This window comes from Motacilla alba, chromosome 11 (assembly GCF_015832195.1).
Source record: "Motacilla alba alba isolate MOTALB_02 chromosome 11, Motacilla_alba_V1.0_pri, whole genome shotgun sequence".
Classification (NCBI taxonomy): Eukaryota; Metazoa; Chordata; class Aves; order Passeriformes; family Motacillidae; genus Motacilla; species Motacilla alba.
In genome coordinates, this window is record NC_052026.1 from 13,498,677 (window position 1) to 13,519,135 (window position 20,459).

Below are 20,459 nucleotides of genomic sequence, written 5' to 3' on the forward strand. Positions count from 1 at the left end.
GGTGTGGGTGGCACAGACCGATTGTTTGTGCCTGCGTAAACATCTCCTTCCCAAAGGATTCTCCCTTTAGTGTGCCAGCACATCTGGCCACCTCACACTTCATAGGGTGCCTTTTGAAGGTGACCAGGACATCAAATGTCAAGCTCCCTGTGGAGTCCTTGGCACATCCAGCATGGAGTTACTGTACCTAGGCAGAACCAGAGAGTCCAGACTATGCAGGAATTACTGGCAAGGGCAGGACTGACAGCAAAAGGGACTGATGTGGTGAGCAGCTGTGCCAGGAATCTGCACCTCACTGTGGATTTATCTGAGGTTTGATAGAGAAAGGTAGGAACAGAAGATGCCACTTCCAAACCATGGAACTCTCATTCTATCTGCTTCCAGCCGGCTCCTGCCATATGAAAAGCTGAGCCAAAGAGGGATTTTGGCTTCTGCTGGCAGGCTATGGGCTCAAGGGCTGCCTGTGTTCACGCTGGTACCTTCCCACATGCAGCAAACACCTCAGAGAGTCCACTGATGTGGTGATAATCCCCCATAACCAAACCTACCATGTCTAGAGGAACAAAAAAAGCTTCCTAAAACTTGCTAGGAGGAAACCCTGCAAAGATTCCATAAGAAAAGCTTGGGGGACAGAAAGCCCAAGGAAGAAAACCACGTCTAATATTTGGCTGCTACTTGGCCAAGTCAAGAGCAGGGCACGTTTTCCCTCTCTGGATGATCACACTTCATGGTTAATGAATTTACTTTCTCCACAAAAGTCCTCAAAATAAACTGAGAAAAGGGAGCACAGAGCACAATGACACAGGTGTGAGTACAGGATGGCACGTGGATTGTCACCACAGTGCCACTGGTCCAGCACAGGGAACCCAGCACAGGGAATCCAGCACAGGGAACGCAGCACGTCTCCCTGCTACAAACACAACACTTAGCACAAAGGTCAAGTAAAATCTGACAAAAAAAAGGTACTGAAAGTAATGAGCAGAATGTAATTAAACCACAACGAAGTTTAATTAAAATGTAGTAAACAGGGATCAAATACAGTCTAATGAAACTGGGACATCACACATGCCCACAAGAACAAAATGTGAGTTGAGAGACAGGGCAGAAAATCCCCCACCACCTTTCCTGTGTTGTGTTTAGCTGAAGAGGACAGACTGGTCAGAAAATCACATTTCCAAGAAGAACTCCCTTCTTGGAGAACAGAAATCAGTCATTTGCTTAAAAAGAATTTCTGAGACCTGTTCCCAGGTCTGCCATATTTTGGGGAACCCTTCCTTCACGGGACAAGCACTGGTTCCCAGACCAGAACATTCCCTGTGCAGGTCCTCACATGGACAGGTGCGATGCCATGGTTGCAAAGGACCAGAGGGAGTTTCTCTGAATCCCCCAGCAGGTGCCTCTTGAAGCACAGCACAGGCTCTTCTCTACATTACGAAGGCCTGGGCACAGGACCCTCACCCAAGGCAGATGCTCCTCTCCACTGACAGTGAAGGTCAGGCTTTTGGCTTTAGTTCTGTGCGGCTGCAAGAGAGGCACAGAAATCATTTCAGCTGGCACTAAGCCATTTCCCACCGGGCAAGCAATGCAGCAAAACACCCACTGTGTTTTCCCTGGCAGGTGCTCCTGTACCCCACAACAAAGCCCTCCTCACCTCTCTCTGTCCCAGTTGATTTAGGGCCATTCACAAGAGGAATCTGCTTCGAAGAGGCAGAGCCTTCCAAAATAACACTTTAAAATCATTTCACTTAATTGAATCATGCAGTACAGCAGGTAAATAATGAGGCACCAGATGAGACATGGCAAATACCCTGGCTGCAGTGATATGAGACATATGCAACAAGCAGGAACACAGCATGAAAACAGTACAAAAGCAAGAAGGCAAAAATAAATCAACACTACCATCAGTAAAGATTATTTCCAAGGACATTTAAAAATGAATTTCTTATTAGGGCAGAAAGCTGACTTCCCTTGTTCCAATTCAGCCACTAAAAGGTTGGGGAAGACCAGATCAGAGTTCCACTACAGAGGTCCCAGGGCAGAGCAACTGGGCTTCTCTTGGATGAGGGGGCTCCAACCACTCCCTCAGCATAAAATAGCTCAATACATCCCAGGGAATTACCCAGGATCATCTCATTTTACAGAAGCAAGGAGGAAATCATGACTGCTGACTTGCTGGCACAGAAACTGCTTCATCTAAGCCATTGTCCTTGGAAAGCCCCAGCTCAGCTGTTGCACATCTCAAACACTTCCAGTTGGTTACCTAATGTTGCCCTGTCTTTATAGTGATTTAGACAGGCTAAAATATCACCCTCATTTTTCTGCTCTAACAGCAACTACTGCCTCTCAGACCATCTCATGCCAAGCACTCTGACATTTTGCTTACAGGTTAAAAAACAGTCTCATGTCTAAAACCACCCTCACTTTACAAAGTGACGCAGGAAGGGTGGGGAAGGCATTCAGGATTCTCAGCCACAGTGAGCCACTCTCCCACCTGCAGACCCATTTCCAGCTGGGTCTTATCAAATCCCAACAACTTTTTTTTTGTGTGCCCCTTCTTGATGCACAGCACCTTCATGAACAGACCCTGGAATGCAGAGAAAAGTTGCCAAAAGCAGGTGGAGGGAGATGGAGAAGAAAGAGCAGGGCTGTTAGCTCTGCTTGGAGGTCCCTGTTATCTTCTGCCAAATTAGATTAGGGTTTAATTACAACCTAAAGGGGAAATCTAATTTTGATGCTAGAACAATGCATATATTTTTCAATAACAGAGAAATAAGCACATTCCAGTGAAGTCTGCGAGGAATTAATTTCCTCTGGGGCCACTTGTTGGCCATTTGCCTGTTTCTCTCTATTCCAGTTTTTTAGAACCAATTTAGGCTTTTGGAAATGGGAATGCTGAATCAGTGTTCAGCTTTTAATCACCCCATCTCCCCCTCAACTGGCTTTGCTGGACCTGAGCCTGCAGGCACTTGCTCCTCCTGATGCTGAGTCACCTGAGTCTGAGGAGCTGGTGGCAGCTGAGGGTCCCAGGCATCTGGCATGAGAGCAGCCTCTGCTCCAAAGGGCTTGGCAGGGCCCTGTTGCTGCCTCTCTCCTGCTGAGGATGCTATGGCAGCTGCCTGTTCTGCTCTGCATGTTAATTAGGCAGGAATGTATTTTCTCTGGGTCCCTCAGCAGCCACCATGTGATTGTGCGTGGCAGAGCTGCAAATGAAGATGGTCTCCAAGCTATTAACACCTCAAATTGCTCATCAAGAGCCCAGCAGAAGGGCAGCATGTCAGATATTATTTCTGTCCACATTAAGAACTGTTGGTATTCTAAGGGATCAGAATAAACTAATTCAGTCTGACACCAAGGGAATCAGGTATCAAGACTGAGGAAGGTGAGATCAGTACAACTGAAGCATCCACACATCCAGCCTTGCTGGAGCCCATCAGCAGAGCCTCCCATCAGACACATCCATCAGACACACACATTAATTTTGGCTAGGAAAGAAAAATGTTTATTTCCTGCCTGGATTAGACTCTTGTGTGCTTAGATACTTTTTTTTCCTTCCAACTGTGCAAGCCATTTTTTCTTCTTCACTCTCTAACCACTAAAATGTCTTCCAGAGAAATCTCTTTTCCGTAGAAGAAGTTAAATCTTTGGGTTGTATCCTGGCCACTCAGCTTCTCTTCCTGTGGCATTACCATAATCTTGGCCTTGGTCAGTGGTGGTTCCATCTTGGAGCAACCTGGTACTGGCTTTGTCAGACATTGGGGAAGCTTCTGGCAGCTTCTCACAGAAACCCTTGTAGCCCCCCCGCTACCAAAATGTTGCCATGCAACCCAGTACGTGCCAGCCTTTCACTTATCTGTAATACTGCTCAGATTTTATGATTTGGCCTGCCACTATGTTTGTGTCAGAGGGGAACCTGCAGAGAAATCACAGTGGGAACTGCATTTCCTGTAATTACATTGCATCCTCACTGCTGGATAAAGTCTGCCTAAAAATGTTGTTGCAACTGCTGGTGTACTTCTATTTTTAATGTTGCTCTTTTTTTTTTGTTTTTAATGACATTTGAAATTAAGTTATTTTCTCCATGGGAGCTCTGGAGGTCTAGAGGTATTTTAACAACCCAGAAATATTCAATCAAAATAGTTTAAAAACTGAAGAGGATCTTTAGCCAGGCTGATGTGTAGGCTGGGATTTCTGTTTGCCCCTTTAAACCTTTCATTCCAAATTCAGTTCCACCTCTGAGAGATGGGTCATTTGTTATGTTTTGCATTCTCCTTGGGAATTGACCCTATTTTCTTCCCTCAAGGTTTGAGCTAACCCATGAAATCTAAGGCAGTCTCATGACTTTTCTGAAAGAGATAAGCTAAACTATTTTTAAATCATCTTTTCAAAAGTCTTTCTATAGAGAAAAGCCTTCCCCGCAGGGAAGGCAACCCAAGAAAGGAAGGGAAAGAACCCGTGTGCCTGGTGTGCTGTTATTTTGCCAGGCACTTTTGAATTTATTTTGTGTAAAACTCTCTTGAAGTGGCCTGTACATCATCAGGCTTCTGATATGGAGGCACCAAGTACAGGGGCATCAAAGTAATGCAAAGATGAGCACACATACTGTGTCTTGTGCCCCTGACTGGGATATTTTTTCCTCACGTGTTTGTTAGGCTGTGGTTTTCCAGTGCCACCTCCCACTGCCAGCACACAATGCTTTCCTCGATGTGTGCTAAAAGCAAGTCCCCTCTGCAGCCTTTTCCCTTTTTATGGACAGATACACAGAATTGTCCCAGCAGCTACAAGAAGATAACTATCAAGGTCTTCCCCTTGGAGGCAGAGGTGCATTTCTTATTTGAGGTGCATTTCTTGTTTGAGCACGATGGTAAAGCAGAAATGTTCCTTTTAGACCCCTCCAGCACGAGGCTGAAACCAAATGAGAAGCAGGCAGGGGATGGGCAGGCACTGTAGAAGTGCCCAGGCACTGCTGCTGCTCACTGAATGCTCTTTGTGGGTTTTTTTTTTTGGTGGAGACTGGTGCAGGAGCTGAGCATTTGGACAGACCCCACTTCCATTGGCCTCTTGGAAGGCAGACTCATCTGGAGCGTCAAGGAGAACCTCAAGCTGGTGGTCTTCTGCCTGTGCTGCCAAGGGATGCATGTAGAGCTGAGGGTCAGCCCCCAGGAGCTGTGTTTTGGCAGCTGCTTCTGCACAGGTCAATCATCCCACAGGCACACTTGTGACAAAGAGAAAATGTTTGACTCTGGTTTCAGAGGCACAGATGGAGCTGTTCCAGGGTGCATTCAGTGGTGATGCTGGTGTGACCGTCCTCCTGTCTCTGCAGGACACACAGCAAGACCCTGGTGCTAAGAAACCACACCCCACTGCGAGAATTAAAAGACACAACTACACCTGCAAAATGTTAACAAAGGACGCTAAAAAGAAAGCCTGGATAGTGTTCCAGGAACCACGTGTAAGAGATAGGAACAATTAGTTACAAGAACAGGACCTAGTATTTGTGAAAGGAAACCAGGCATACGTGGTGGATTGTCAGGTGAGATACAAATATACTGCAGCATCTTTAGAAGAGGCTGTGATGGAAAAGGTGAGGAAATACAAAACCTTCAAAAACAAACCCACAAACTAACAAACGCATTGTGCTTACAGATTAAAAAAGTCTCATCTCTAAAAACACCCTCACTTTGCAAAGTGGCTCAGGAAGGGCGGGGAGGGCGTTTAGAACGGCTCAGCCGCAGGGTCCCGCTCTCCCACCCGCAGCCCCAGCACAGAGCGGGCGGTGCAAAGCCCGGGCTGCGCTCGGGGGCCTCACACCGCACATGCCGCGCCCCGGCCCAGCAGCCGAGCCCTGCCTCTACAGCAAGCCGGGCAGGGCAGGGCAGGGCACGGCTGGGCAAAGCACGGCAGGGCAGAGCACAGCACGGCAGGGCAGGGCAGGGCACGGCAAGGCACAGCACGGCAGGGCAGGGCACTGTCAGATATGCCTGCAATCTGACACGGCAGGCCGGGCGAAGCCGCGCCGGGCCCCTGAGGGCGGCGGGGAAGCGCCGCGCCCGCAGGGAGGCCTCTCGCCGGGCTGCAGTAGCGGCGCTCGGCCACACGGGCGCGCCCTCAGGCCGGGCCGGTGCCGCGAGCTCCGGCTCTGAGGGCAGCGGGCGAGAGCGGCCTGGGCCGGGCCGGGCACCGCGGACGGGACACGGGGCAAAGCCGCCGGCCGGCCCGCAGCCGCCACAGAAGCGGCCGAGCTTGCTCGTTTGAACACAAGAGCGCGCAGCACACGGGCTCTCGCCGTCAGCCACGCAGTGAAATGCCAGGATGCAAGCGAGAGACTTACCTTGGCACCGGGAAAGGGATTTCTGTGGAAGGCATTTGCACAGTGGGAGAAGTGAACGCGCAAGTGAACAGCACTTGCATTATCTGGGTATTTATTGTCTCTCTCCCCACGGCGCTGTGACACAGCAGATGTTTCTTCGCCTCTGGAGCGAGTCCAGAGGAGCCACCGAGTTGATCACAAAGATGGAGTAACTCTCCCATGAGAAAAGGCTGAGAGAACTGGGATTGTTGAGCCTGGAAAAGAGAAGGCTTTGGGGTGACCTAATTGCAGCCTTCCAGTACCTGAAGGGAATTAACAGGAAAGACTGGGCAAGACTATTTACAAGAGCATGTAGTGACAGGGTAAGGGAGGAGGCTTCAAAGTGAAGGGGAGTAGATTTAGATATTTGGAAAAAATTCTTCCCTGTCTGGGTGGTGAAGCACTGGCACAGGTTGCCCAGAGAAGCTGTGGATGTCCCACTTGTTTGCAGGATGTCTTGTGGCCTCCTAGGGCTGGTTTTAAAAGAAACTTTTTCAGAAACAGAGATGTCTTGCACTTCATAGGAAAACACTCCAGGCCAAAGCTAGGACTGCAGGGAGGAAGGCAAGGAACAGAGAGCATCTCCTCTGCCTGCAGAGAGGACCAATCCCAAAAGAGGGGCCAAAGGGCTGTGGAAATGCTTCCACCAGCACTGCGGAGCTGAAACTACGCCTCCTGACAGAAGCAGGTCAGCCTGGAGCTGGAGGGACTGACAACACACTGTCAACCCCACTGTGTCGCTCTCATCCAACCCAGCCGCCCAAGACAAAATGCATCCAGGAACTAATGTGGGAATTTAATGGGAGCACAGGTGGATTGACACCAGGGAAAAAGGAATCTTTCCTAGAAGGGCCAGGACAGCCCTATGACACCCACTGGTCCCAGCCTCTGACATGTTACCCAAAAAAAAAAGTCTCAGCCTGTGTGCTGGTTTCTGAGCCTGCTCAGGACACAGCTTTACACCACTTCCCACACCCACCTCCCAAAATAGAGCAGATAGAAATCACACTGCTTCTGCAAACCTCATGTGAAGAGTCACATGGGATGACATGACCCTGCCAGCTCAGGCTGTGTAAGAGCCACCAACATCAGGACAGAGAGGTAATGATAGTGCCTGAAGTCCCTGCCAGCACTGAGCACATGCACCAAAAGCCACCAACCTCCTTCCACATTAAATGCAAGAGTTTGATGGAACATCCTGAGTTGGAAAGGACCCACATGGATCATCATGGCCAACTCCTGGACAGTCAACAGTGCTGATACTGCTTCCCTAGAGCAGGCCCCCAGGGACCACCCACTAGGCACAGCCAGGGTACTGTGTGAAAACCAGCCTCCCAACAAAGCACCAACTCTTTCCAGGTGATCCCAGGACAAAGCACGAGAGACCACCCACCCTGGAGGTATTTAAATGGCCTTACATGATGCACTTTGAATTTCTCCTCCAGGCAATCAGATAGAGATTAAAAGGGCACTTTGGAGCAAGCCATGGACAGCTAACGGATGTTTGCAAATTTGATTTTTGAGTTCACTCAGAGTCCTCAGCTCCTGCTGAAACCCACAGACCACAACTGTACCATTACTCTCAAAACCAAAAGTCAGGGAAGGGTCTGAGGCCCCTCAGGCTTCCAAACGTGGCTCATGCCTCTCCCAGAGTATTCCTATGGGATGTAGCTCATCCAATTTTTCGGGGTGCAGGTGCTAAAGCTCCTCAGCCACTTGCTCCAAGGTGAGTTGGACCAGGGCTGCCACAATCAGCACTGCAGGCTGGCACAGCAGGTTCTTGTACAGATCATCCTTAGGCAGCTAAACTTCCCTCTCTTGACAGGTTCTGACCCTGGAAGTAGTCTCCACTGACTTTACTGCGGTTATTCTGACTTGCACTGATTGTACAGATGACAGAAGCCATTAAATCTTCTCCTTCCTCATGCATTGCACAGCAGCCAGGGGATTTATAAGCATCAGGTGATCTCCTGATTCTCTATGAGACAGAAAAATGCTTCTCAATCAGACTGGAGCCAAAGGTCCTTCTGAAGAAATCAGCAGCTCTAACAGAAATACAATTTGTAGTCTTTGTTCAAAATTAAACAAGCCCCGACAGCTGTAATTTGGAGGTGCTATTTAAAGAAATCTGCACCAACCAAAATCTTTGCAGCTACTTCAAGAATCAGCTCTACAAACAGATGACTATTGACTCCTGTAATGGAGAGCAAAGGAGGAGAGATGTGTTCCAGCTGTCTTCGTGGCCAGGATCTGGATACTCACCATTTTAAGATGTCTTCATGGGGGCAGCTGCTGAGAGCTTGAAAACACAAAGAGTATGGCTGCAAGGGCTAGCAATATTAGGAAACAGTGGGAAAGCAAAGAACTGGTTGAGCATAACTACCTGAGAGCAGCAGGCTGCTTGCTCCTGGTTGGATCTGACAGGCAAGCAGAAGGCTTCCAGCCATGGAAAGAGAGAGATTCTCAATCTGTCCTTTTCTTAGGGCAAAGGCTGCAGGAGAGGGAAGCTGGATTTCAAAAGCTGAACCCTGAGGACAAGCTCACAGCATGGCCGGCAGGTTCCCTGCCTGCCAGCACTGCTGTCCTTCCACGGGGCCAAGAGCAGCGTGAGAAAAGGAGGGAGGTGAAATGATAGAGCACGTCCTGAAGTCCTCACCTGAGAGGAAACGTTCCCGCTCGTCTGAACCACTTCTGCTGACCCCCAGAAGGTGTCTCCACCGGCCCGCGCTGATGAGGCACAGCCCGGGCAGGCAGAGAAGCCCCAGCCCAGCGCACCCTCCTGATGGGATTCTGCAGCAGGTCGCCACGGGGCTCGCAAGGAGAAGGTAAAGCTGCAACGATAATGAGCACAATATGAAAAGCAAACAAAGAAACGCTCCAGTTTAATATACTTCCTAGGGTCAAATCCCAAAATAAATCAGACACTGAAGCTCCACCCTGCTGAGTATGCCGGCATTGCCATCCATCTCCTGCCCAGAAGGTGCAGGCATCCTCACCCTGGCAGAAATGAGATAAAGGGTGTGCGGGGCTTTTACCCCGTGTAAAAGCTGAGTTAACGTTGCTCCTGAGTTACTGTTGAAGGTCACTCACATTATACATCAGAATTTGTCCCTGCTTTACCTAGAACGAGGCAGGCATACTCCCAGGATGTGCTCACAGTCCAATGGTCCCACAGAGCTTCTGCAGATGGGAAAAGAAATGACCAGACAGGATTGACTTGGTCCAAGTGACACTGGGGACAGCTGGGGACAAGTGGGTGGTGACAGAGGCCAGCAAGGCAGGAAAGAGGTGACAGTTACCAGTGAGAGGGAACATGCAAAACAAGCTCCCAGTTGGAAAGGTTTCCTGTGGAGGAGAAAGATGACTCTCCTGAGGGCAGAGCCACTGAAAAGGCAGCTTTGAGTCAGGCACTGTTGAAAATGCATGGCATGGCAGCTGGGCCCAGAGGACCCCTCGGGTGCCCGACCCCTTGGAACTCCTACCTCCCTCTGCTACATGAAGCACACAGTGGAGAGTAAATCAATCCTTGCTCTATCCCACACCACTAATTCTGGGATGGGCATTTCTGTGGCTGCCCTGCTCTTTGGTGAACCCCATTCCATCTCCCTGGAAGCTGAAGCCCTCTTTGCTCTGCTCCTGGCTGCCTCCCGTTGCATTCAGGGCATATGGATCAATGGTGACACATCTCTAACATCCCAAAGTCCTCACACCTTAACCCAGCTGCTGCTGGTTCTCTGAGTTGGCAATGACAATACACAGTAAACTGTCAGAATTCAAGGAGCATCTGGATGATGCTCCTCATTATAAGATTTAGTTTTAGGTTGTGTTCCCTGTCTAGGAACCACATTGGGCTAGGAGGAATCAGCACAAAAATTCCCAGTGCAGACTTACACTAAAAAACACGTAAAGATTTGGCACCTGGATTCAAATTTACCACAAGGGGCTTGAGCCTCTTCTTCTAAGAGTTGAAAGATTTCTCAGCTATCCTCTGAAGACAGGGAGGCACCAGAAAAGAACACAACCATACTAGAAATGGCACTTTTTGGCAGAGCTGTGCCAGGGGTTCAGATGGGTTTTCTCTTGGGAAAACTGTTTGATGCACAGCTTGCAGGAAGCAGGAAAAGAATGAAGGGTGAGGAAAATATGGAAAAAATAAGAGAAACGAGGTCTGGGTCACCTTACCAGTCACTGACTCAAGCAATGAGGGCTGTTCCTACCAACAAACTGCAAAGAAACATACATGTTTTGTTTCATAAACAATAACGCCCTGTAGAAACAGGCCTTGAACGTCCTGCACCTCTTGCCCCTCCTGCCCAGAGGAATTACGTGCAGGAGCAATCCAGGCAGCACTAGCAGAATGACTTGGATAGAGAGAGGGATGCCCTTTGCAGAGCCCATGTACCTTGGGCTCCCCCTGTGAGCCTTGGCCAGTGAAGATGTGCAGAAAGCAAGGGCAGAAGCCGGCGGGGTTGGCCGAGCGGTTCGTGTGGGGAAGGGTTCCCAGGGTGGGGGTCCCGAGCTGGCGCCATGCCTCGGCCAGGGCCTAGGAGCTGGCTTAGAACTGGTGAGGACCAGGGGAATCCGACTGTTTAATGAAAGCAAAGCTTCACAAAGGCCTGAGGCGGGTGTTGATGCAATGTGATTTCTGCCCAACGCTCTTCGTCAAAAGCCCGTGGTGCAATGAAGGTGAGGGGCAGCTGAGGTGGGATCCCGGGTCTTGCCCGCAGCTCCCTCGCAGGGCCAGGGAGGTGGAGTGTGAGCATCCGTGCTTTTTTGTTTGCTTCAACACGCGAAGGTGGTCTGACATCTTTCACCACAAAAGATGGTGAACTGTGCCTGGGCAGGGCGAAGCCAGAGGAACCTCTGGTGGAGGTGCGTAGCAGTCCTGATGTGCAAATCAGTCATCTGACCCGTGCCTAGGGGTGAAAGACTAATTGAACCATCTAGTACCTGGTTCCCTCCGAAGTTTCAGGAGGGAACCAGCATAGCTGGCACTTGGCAATGGGCAGTTTTACCTGATAAAGTGAATGATTAGAGGTCTTGGGCCCGAAACGATCTCAACCTATTCTCAAACGTATAATGGGTAAGGGGGCCGGCTCTCTGGCATGGAGACGCACCGTGGAGTGCAAGTGCTCAGGGGGCCACTCTTGGTAAGCAGAATGGGCACTGCGGGATGAACCGAACACCGAACGCCAGGTGCCAACACTCATCAGAACCCAGAAAAGGTGTTGGTTGATCCAGACAGCAGGACAGTGGCAATGGAAGTTGGAATCCGTTAATGAGTGTGTAACAACTCACCTGCCAAATCGACTAGCCCTGAAAACAGGCTGCTTCCCAGATTTGCAGCTGAACAGTGCTGGCAGAGCAAGAAAAATGTTTGCTGAGCAAGAGGGTTTGCTGACTGGCTCCAAAATCAGAAGGCAATCCCCACCCAACATCCCCCAGCTTGATCTGGGCATGAATGACTGATGAACATCTCCCAGGCTTGGTCCTGATGGCACAGTACAAAGCCAGGGAGATAGTTAAGTGCCAGCTGGCAGCACTTGGGATGAACAGTGCTTTTCCCCTCGGCAATGCTTTCTCCTTTACCTTCTGTACCCTCAATTCACCCCTCCAAAACCCAGTCCAGTGAGGAATGACAGCTCTTAGGTTCTGCTACTCTCTGACCTGGGCAGTCGCCTCGTGATCCTCTGGCTAGCCCTCACCTCCTGGCTCGTGCCGAGAGTGGCTGCCCCCTATCCACCCCTCGGGTCAGTCTGGATGGCAGTAGAGCAGAGCTGCCCAACTCCCAGAGGCAGCAAAGCTGCTCTGTGCAGCTGATAGGAATCCCGAGTCGAGGAAGCCAGAACAAAGGAGACAAGAGGAGCCACTTGTGTAAGTTCTCAAGACGGTTTAATCTCCGAGAAAGTCCAAGGACAAAGTGACAAAGTCCAGTGACAAAGCTCCAACAGGGTAACAGGAACTTAAGACCAGGGGAGGGTACTAGGGAAGGATAACCAATAGTAGAACAGCAGGGAAGGAATGTAGGCAGGGATCAGATTCTAGGTAACCAATAGGGGATAACATGGGAGGGGATCAGGCTTGGCACACCAACGGAACTTCAAGGGAAGGGTGATAGACAAGGAAGCTTCTAGAGAAAGGGGTGGGGTTACATTTGATGAACAAGGGAAGAGGGCAGGATTGGTAGGGAAGTACATTGGATTTCCAGAAAATCAGGAAGGTGCAAGGGAGATTGACCTGGGGACTGACCTAAGATTAGGCGGGAAAATAGCAGTAAACAACTTCAAGGCAAAACCACTGGGGAAACTAACCAGGCTACATGGAACAAACCACTATAAACTCACAATAAGGAACACCTTAAGATTACAACAGAAAAACAATCTACTACAAGTCTCATGCGAAGGAGTTGGCTGAGGCTCCCCAAACCCAAGTGTGAGAGTTAAGTGACTCCCATGCAGCTGTTCTGGGCTCCAGCTTCCGTTGCAATGCCTCAAGTCAAAGTCCTCCAGGTGTGTGACAGTGGCTACCAGCCCTGATGCAGAAGAAGCTGCCTCAAACAAGCTGCAGTGCTCCCAGAGCAAAATCAGAAGGTGCCATGCGCAGGCCTGGGGGCAGGCTGGATGACTTGCCGGACAGAGAGCTGGGAAAAGAGCAGCACCATGCTGGAAGAGGCAGAGAGATGGAAGGTGCATGGTGACTATCACTGTGCTGAAGGTACAAAAGAAGTCCACAGACACACTGAACATAGGAAACTATCACCACCCATCTTTGTCCCAACAAGGCATCACTGTCCCACATCTCATGTCCAGCATTGTGTCTCTACTACAGACTTGGTAACAATACATATTCACTGACAACCCTCTCCTTGGCAAGCATCTTACTTTTCATTCTGTCTGAAGGAAGCAAGTAGCAAATTTCCAAGTCTCTTTTGCTTCAGCTCCCCAGTGCCTCTGCCTATGAGTACAGAGACTCTCTGCAAGCTGTTCATGGCAGTCACATGGCAGAGGTGATCCCTGCCCAGCACCCAGCACTTGCTCCAAGAGCCTCCAACTCTGAGAAATAGGAAACAACTTCTCCATTACACCAAGGAAACCGCTGCTCTGCTGCTGCCAAACCTCCTGCAGCTGAGGAACACATCAGGAGTGTCTTTCCTTCACAACTCAGCTTTTCTAAGTTACCCAGGGGATTTAAGCAGGGAAATAGCACCTGTGAGGCTACCAAAGCCCAAAACATAGGGCTCTAAGGAGCTGAGAGGACCAGGGGCAAGAAGGGGGTGGGCACTACTGTCACTCATCTGAGGCTTCCCAGCACCAGGGTCATGGGGGATAAATGCATTTCTGATGGATGTTCCCAATGTTCCTGCCTCTCCCTGCCAGTGGCTGACAGAGCACTGCTGTCAGATTTCTGCCTTGCACTCTTTTTCACTGTCTGCATTTTCCATTTCTTCCTTGTTATAAAAACAACAAAGCAAAATCCCATCAACTATAACACAGAATTGGTTTTTCTGGTCAGCACCAAGGCTGTGATCTGGCTTGCAGGTTCCCTGCAGTGACACCTGCCTGGGGACATGCAGTGAGAGATGACAGAGACAGGAGAAATCACTAATGTTGTAGGAAGAACCACTTGGGAGAAGAAAGGCTCCTGTTCACAAATTTTGGCCAAGAAAATCCTGAATGGGAAGAATCATTTTCTACATGTTCAGCTCAACAAATCCTTTCCCCAAATAATCTACTGGCAATTCATTACCCTGGATCTGTAGACAAGATATTCCCACTGACCAGAGATGTCAGATCAACACATGAAGGTGGTTTGACATGTGCCATGGAGGTGCAGAGCTCCCTGCTGATCCATCCTGGCACATGGACTGCTCAGTGCCTGTTAGCTCTGTCCCAGAGAGGGAACATATCTTGCACAGAGGGGACAAAGAGGTGCTGCAGGAACAGCAGTGATCAATGCAGATGACAAGGCATGGGTCCTGAATAAAGGATGAAAGCTCTCTAGAGAAAAGCTACATTTGGGGTTGAGCCTTTTGCAGCCTTTGTCATAGGTCTCTAAGAATATCCTTGTATATCCTTTGTATTGAATGTCTTTCTTTTGAGGGGAAACCCAAAGAAAGCTGAGGAGATGGTTACTGGCCTTAGAAAGGGGACAAATTAGTCTTTCAAGAAGAAACCTTGAAGGTAAAATATAGGGGAAAATGTTTGAATTAGATTCCAGATTTAGTGCTTCCTGTGGGGAGACTCTAAAGATCCATTCCAATGCTACAGAAAACATCTTGGTGCAAAGGCTTAACTCAAAAACCCAAGGGGCCAAGAGAGCCTGTTCTCATCTGGCTCTAACCCTGTAGACAAAGAGTAACCACAGGAGACTCATGGCTCCACAGCATCAGAGCACGGGCATGGATTGGACACGTCCAACCCCACAGCAACAGCTGGACTCTGCTGCTTCTACCTCTAAGCAGCAGCAGGGACTAGAGAGTGAGGAGGAAAAAATGGCTTGAGCAGTTGGAAGGAAAAATAGTATCTAAGCACACAAGAGTCTAATCCAGGCAGGAAAAAAAAAAATTTTTCTCCCCTGGCCAAAATTAATGTGTGTGTCTGATGGATGCTGAAAGGCTCTGCTGATGGGCTCCAGCAAGGCTGGATGTGTGGATGCTTCAGTTGTACTGATCTCACCTTCCTCAGTCTTGATACCTGATTCCCTTGGTGTCAGACTGAATTAGTTTATTCTGATCCCTTAGAATACCAACAGTTCTTAATGTGGGCCAGAAATAATATCTGACATGCTGCCCTTCTGCTGGGCTCTTGATGAGCAATTTGAGGTGTTAATAGCTTGGAGACCATCTTCATTTGCAGCTCTGCCACGCACAATCACATGGTGGCTGCTGAGGGACCCAGAGAAAATACATTCCTGCCTAATTAACATGCAGAGCAGAACAGGCAGCTGCCATAGCATCCTCAGCAGGAGAGAGGCAGCAACAGGGCCCTGCCAAGCCCTTTGGAGCAGAGGCTGCTCTCATGCCAGATGCCTGGGACCCTCAGCTGCCACCAGCTCCTCAGACTCAGGTGACTCAGCATCAGGAGGAGCAAGTGCCTGCAGGCTCAGGTCCAGCAAAGCCAGTTGAGGGGGAGATGGGGTGATTAAAAGCTGAACACTGATTCAGCATTCCCATTTCCAAAAGCCTAAATTGGTTCTAAAAAACTGGAATAGAGAGAAACAGGCAAATGGCCAACAAGTGGCCCCAGAGGAAATTAATTCCTCGCAGACTTCACTGGAATGTGCTTATTTCTCTGTTATTGAAAAATATATGCATTGTTCTAGCATCAAAATTAGATTTCCCCTTTAGGTTGTAATTAAACCCTAATCTAATTTGGCAGAAGATAACAGGGACCTCCAAGCTGAGCTAACAGCCCTGCTCTTTCTTCTCCACCTCCCTCCACCTGCTTTTGGCAACTTTTCTCTGCATTCCAGGGTCTGTTCATGAAGGTGCTGTGCATCAAGAAGGGGCACACAAAAAAAAAAGTTGTTGGGATTTGATAAGACCCAGCTGGAAATGGGCTGCCCCAGTGTCTAGGGCTTCTCTCCTAAGCCCTCCTCAGAGTCATAGTTGATTTACAGCTCTCAAGAGGCTGTGTCCTCTGAACAAAACTGTTTCTGGATGAGCTCAATTCCTTGTAACAGCAGCACTTTGATGCCCAATGGTTAACTTGGCTTGGTTTCCTGGGGCATTATGGAAAAACCATTTTCTTCTGTCAGAAAAACGGCCCAGCTTAGACTTCTGCACACTGCAGAGAGGTCACAGCAGGAGGAACTGCCAGAAATGTGTTTATACATGTGCCCCAGTATGAGTGCAGGATTGCTCCTGGGTTTTGGAAGCACAGCCCAGCCCTGGATGACCCTGCTTCCAGGGCTGTTCAAATGGGTGCTCCCCCCAGCAGCTGCAGCCATCCCTAAAGCTGTAGATCCTGCTGATCACTGTCAAACACCAAAGAGCTGCTCTGTGAAGCTGAATGTGGTTGAACAGGCCAAAATTCCTTTCACCAAGGTGTTCTTTACCTCAGGCCACAGATGTCAAAGAAAGCAGCTTTCCCTCCCAGGGGAACCAGTATGGAGGCTACACCAGCATCAAACTGGTAGAGATCACCTATTCCCTGAGCTTCCAGCCTGACCACAGCTGGTCAGTGTTATTTCCACAAGGAAAACTCAAAAACACTTTTTCAAATTGCAGGCAAACACCGTTGGTCTTTGTGAAGTATAGGAAGTACAGGACACCAGGTTTAAGAAGAGGTTTAAGCAGAGCAGAAAGGTGCACATACCTCATGGTGTTCACCTGTCTGTCTGTCTGGAATGACCAGTGGTACTGGGCAGGAATTGGGCTGCAGTTGGTCATCTCCACATACAGCACTTGTTCAGTGTCATTCATGTTGCAGCCAAAGTCCATGGCCTGGGTCTGGAGATTTGGGAAGTAGACTTCTCCCCGGACAGTGATCTGCTCCTCATGAGGATGCTCCATGAAGTACATCCTGAGAACCCTCTCCGGCACCCAGCTGTTCAGATTGTTCTCATAAGCTGGGTTAAACTGGATGCTGAGATGAAGTTCCTCCCCTACCTCGAGCGTCATGGCCTGCAAGGAGATGTAAAGCATTAATCACCTTTGTGATCCAGTCCCAAAGTCTCACAGCAGGAAAGAGTAAACATTCAAAGTGTGGCCCCAGTGTGGGCTTCTCAGTTCACCCTCATTTCTTTACCGTGAGGATCTGTCTGCAGGCACCACACTCTGGTTTGAGATTCTCTCAGGCTCACGTTTCTGTGCTTGGCAGCAATACAAGGGGATGGCTGCTGGAGAACTGGGATGCTTTCCAGGAGACATGTTACTGCATGGCTTGCCTCAATCTGCTTTCCTGCTCCCTTCTCTTCATGTCTTAGAGCCAGCATGGATGTTCCCCATTCAGGTGAGATTTTGAGTCCTTCAGCAACTCTGCTGATTCAGTTCAGGCCAATTCACTGCTGACACTACAAAATAAACTTCTCAGCTTGAGAACCTCCCAACAGAAAAGCACCACCACATTCCTCCTCTTCAAACCCCAGAGTGAGCCCACAGATGCTCACCTTGGTGTCTGCAGTGAGAGGCTGCTGGTCCACATTGCAGACACTGAAGAGCCAGGATAGCACTGGGTTGCTACCGAAACAGGAGACAAGGAAAAATAATCTTAAGTAGCCATATAATTCCTTCCCCTTCCAAAGCATTTCACATTTCTCAACCCCCAGAGCACATACAAGTCTGACAGACGCATCAGTAACATTTTCAGTGTGGATCCTGCTTGGATTTGCATGCCTGGCTTTTCCCATGCCTTTGTTACAGAGACCTTCACTCCACAAAAAGTGCAGAACCACCACTGCACTTTCCAGGCTTCCCTCTCTTGATTCCCAGACACAGTAACTGACCCTGTGAAACACAGGGGGGACCTTTCTGACAGCTGCTTCTCCTCTGGGAAGAGACAGAATTCTTGCTCACTCTAATGCTTTCAGTTCCCTTAGGCAGGGTGCTTGGCATGAGATGATCTGGAAAGCAGTAGCTGTTAGAGCGGAGCCGAAAAATGAGGATGATAGTTTAGCATGTCTAAAAGGCTATGAAGACATTGAAGGGCAACATTAGGTAGCCAACTGGAAGTTATTGAGATGTACAACAGCTGAGCTGGAGCTTTCCAAGGACAAGGGCTTAGATGAAGTTTCTGTGTCATCAAGTCAGCAGTCATGATTTCCTTGTTTCTGTAAAATGAGGTGATCTTGTAAGCATAATGCTCACAAGAAATTTGTAGGAACCAATTAAAAAAAAGAAGAAAAAAATTTGCATATATCAGGGGGAACAGGTGATAGAAGGGTCAGTGCTGGCAAACCCACTCTTGGAAGTGGAGGGGAAAGAATCCATGCTAAAACCCAAACAACCAGCCTGTCTTCAGGTAAGGAAGGGATCACTTGTTCCTAGGATGCCCTGTGGCCTTCTAGGGTTTTAAAAGAAACCTCCTCAGGAACAGAGACGTCTTGCACTTCACAGGAAAACACCATGCTTAAGCTGGATACTCAAGACCTTTTCCTGATTTCTCATGGTTTTGCGTTCCCAAATGCCTCCCTTTTTCTCTCACTCCTCTCTCTGATACAACAGCACAACCCAGCTCCTCCGCAGAGCCCACAGACTTGACAGTCATCTGTGTGGCATATGCAATGCAGGGAGCTGGGCTGCTGACCAGCCTGATGACTGTGAATCCCTTTGGACCCAAGGAGAACGAAAAGCCCACATCCAGGGGCATCAGGCTCTGACTGAAGGAGCCAGGTAGCCACAGCTGGCATGGATGTCACATGTCATTTAGTCTTTCCAGGCAAGACATCCTTACCAGTGCCCTGATCACTCTATTTCCCTATCCAGCAAAACCTTTGGGCACAGAACTGCACAGTGACAGTCCCACTGCGGGGGATTGAGCAAGTCTTCCTCAAGTTACCACTGAGGCAACCCTTTCGCAGAATACCAGTATAAACAGGAGCTTCATGCAAACACATTTCACATTCACTTCCACATGTGTGCCCAGTGGTCCTGGAGCTAAGGAATGCACACCAAGGTTAGCTGGCATTTTCTCTGTAGAGTTGCATTTCCCCTGGGAAGAAAGGCACAGACAGGAGAACACCCATGACCCTGCTATTATCTCCTCTGAGCTGCTCTCTAAGGGTGCTGCCAAACCTGGCTGCCCTTGGGACACCAGGGCTGGCTGAGAGACTGGGGTGAGTGGTTATGGAAATATTGGCAAGTGTCAAGTTGTCAATTATAATGATCCCTGGGAACAGTTTCCCACGTGGATGGACACCACACTGATCATTAGAGCTGGCACACTGTGTTTTCCTCCTCCAGGACTCAGGGCTAGACCAGCCCTCTGCTCATGTTTGTTTGTGGAGGAAAAGCAATGCTGCTCCCAGACACTCCCACCCTTCACAGGGCTTTTGTTTTACTCCTTGCTTCTCCTGAATAAAGCACGTGGCTTTTGTTTAATTCACTTCCTGCCTGGCTTCTAGTCTTAAGTATAACTTACTTTCCCTGCCCTTCCTTTCTGCCTTAGCACACAACACTGGTAACCTCCTGTTTGCCCCGAAGGAGCAGTATTTCCGTCAGCCTGTATTTTGGGATCAGCACTGGGTTTTGGTAGCTATGGAAACACAAAAATGCCTTAGCAACTGATGGTGACCAGCAAGGAAAGCAACTGGTGCTGCCATGGAAACCTGTGGCCTTAAAACAGTTTCTTGAAGTCACTTGCTCTTTTTCCCAGGCAAACATCAATGGGCTGCAGAAGAAGCTCCAGTGGAGGGGATCTGACAGGGAAGGCTCAGCCCTTGGCAGAGGACTCACCTGGGCAGTGCTGGAGCAGCCTTCCAGCACCATGTTCACAGTCTGGCCTGGCCTCAGGTCCATCTGCAGCAGCCACAGCTTAAACACGGGGCTGCCAGGTCTGGGGCTCTGGGAAGCATCTACTCTTGGTGCCACCGAGGGCAGGGGGACAACGATGCTGCTGAAATATGTCGAAACCTTCTCCAGTACAGCTGATGGATGTGTGGTCCTTTGTTTGTCTCTTGGAACTTGTAACAGAAGGGAACAAAGCTAGAAGACAAGCAGAGATGGAAAATGTCATAGGAGCTTCTGTTTCTATGTGGTCATTCAGTTTCAGCACTCTGGTGAGGTTCCCTGACTGCACACTCTGCAATAAAACTTCTACCTAAAAGGCTGCCCAAGCTCAAAGCTTAAGCCACAGCCAGGTCTTGGCTGCCCTGGAGTTTATCACCATCCAGCAGCTGCTCTGTTTGCATACAGCCAGGGAAAGTCTTCATGAAAAGCATCTTCTCAGTTGCTGCCTCAACTCAGAGCATCACCAGCTGCTTAACACTCTGAGGGTTTTCCCAAGGTGCTTCCTGCAGGTCTCACTGCATCAGACACTGACCTGGCTGAAGGCAGAGGGCAGAACAGCTTCAGTGCCATTTCACCTTTCCCTTGGGAGCTGCTGCCTCACGTGGCTTCCTCTGAAGATGCTGCTGAGGAGCAGCAGGGTATAGAGACTCATCTGGTGATCTGAGC

At 49.3% G+C, this 20,459-nt stretch overlaps 1 long non-coding RNA gene across 1 annotated transcript in view; it reads right to left on the minus strand.

Moving 5' to 3' along the window:
• Nucleotides 1–12,221: 12,221 nt before the first annotated feature.
• Nucleotides 12,222–20,459, minus strand: part of LOC119705554 — a 47,604-nt gene continuing 39,366 nt past the window's right edge. The window contains exons 4-7 of the long non-coding RNA XR_005258262.1: nucleotides 19,740–19,988; nucleotides 17,456–17,525; nucleotides 16,663–16,970; nucleotides 12,222–13,008 (exon numbers count right to left, since the gene is read on the minus strand). This is a non-coding gene — a long non-coding RNA (uncharacterized LOC119705554). The remainder of the gene's footprint in view (nucleotides 13,009–16,662; nucleotides 16,971–17,455; nucleotides 17,526–19,739; nucleotides 19,989–20,459) is intronic.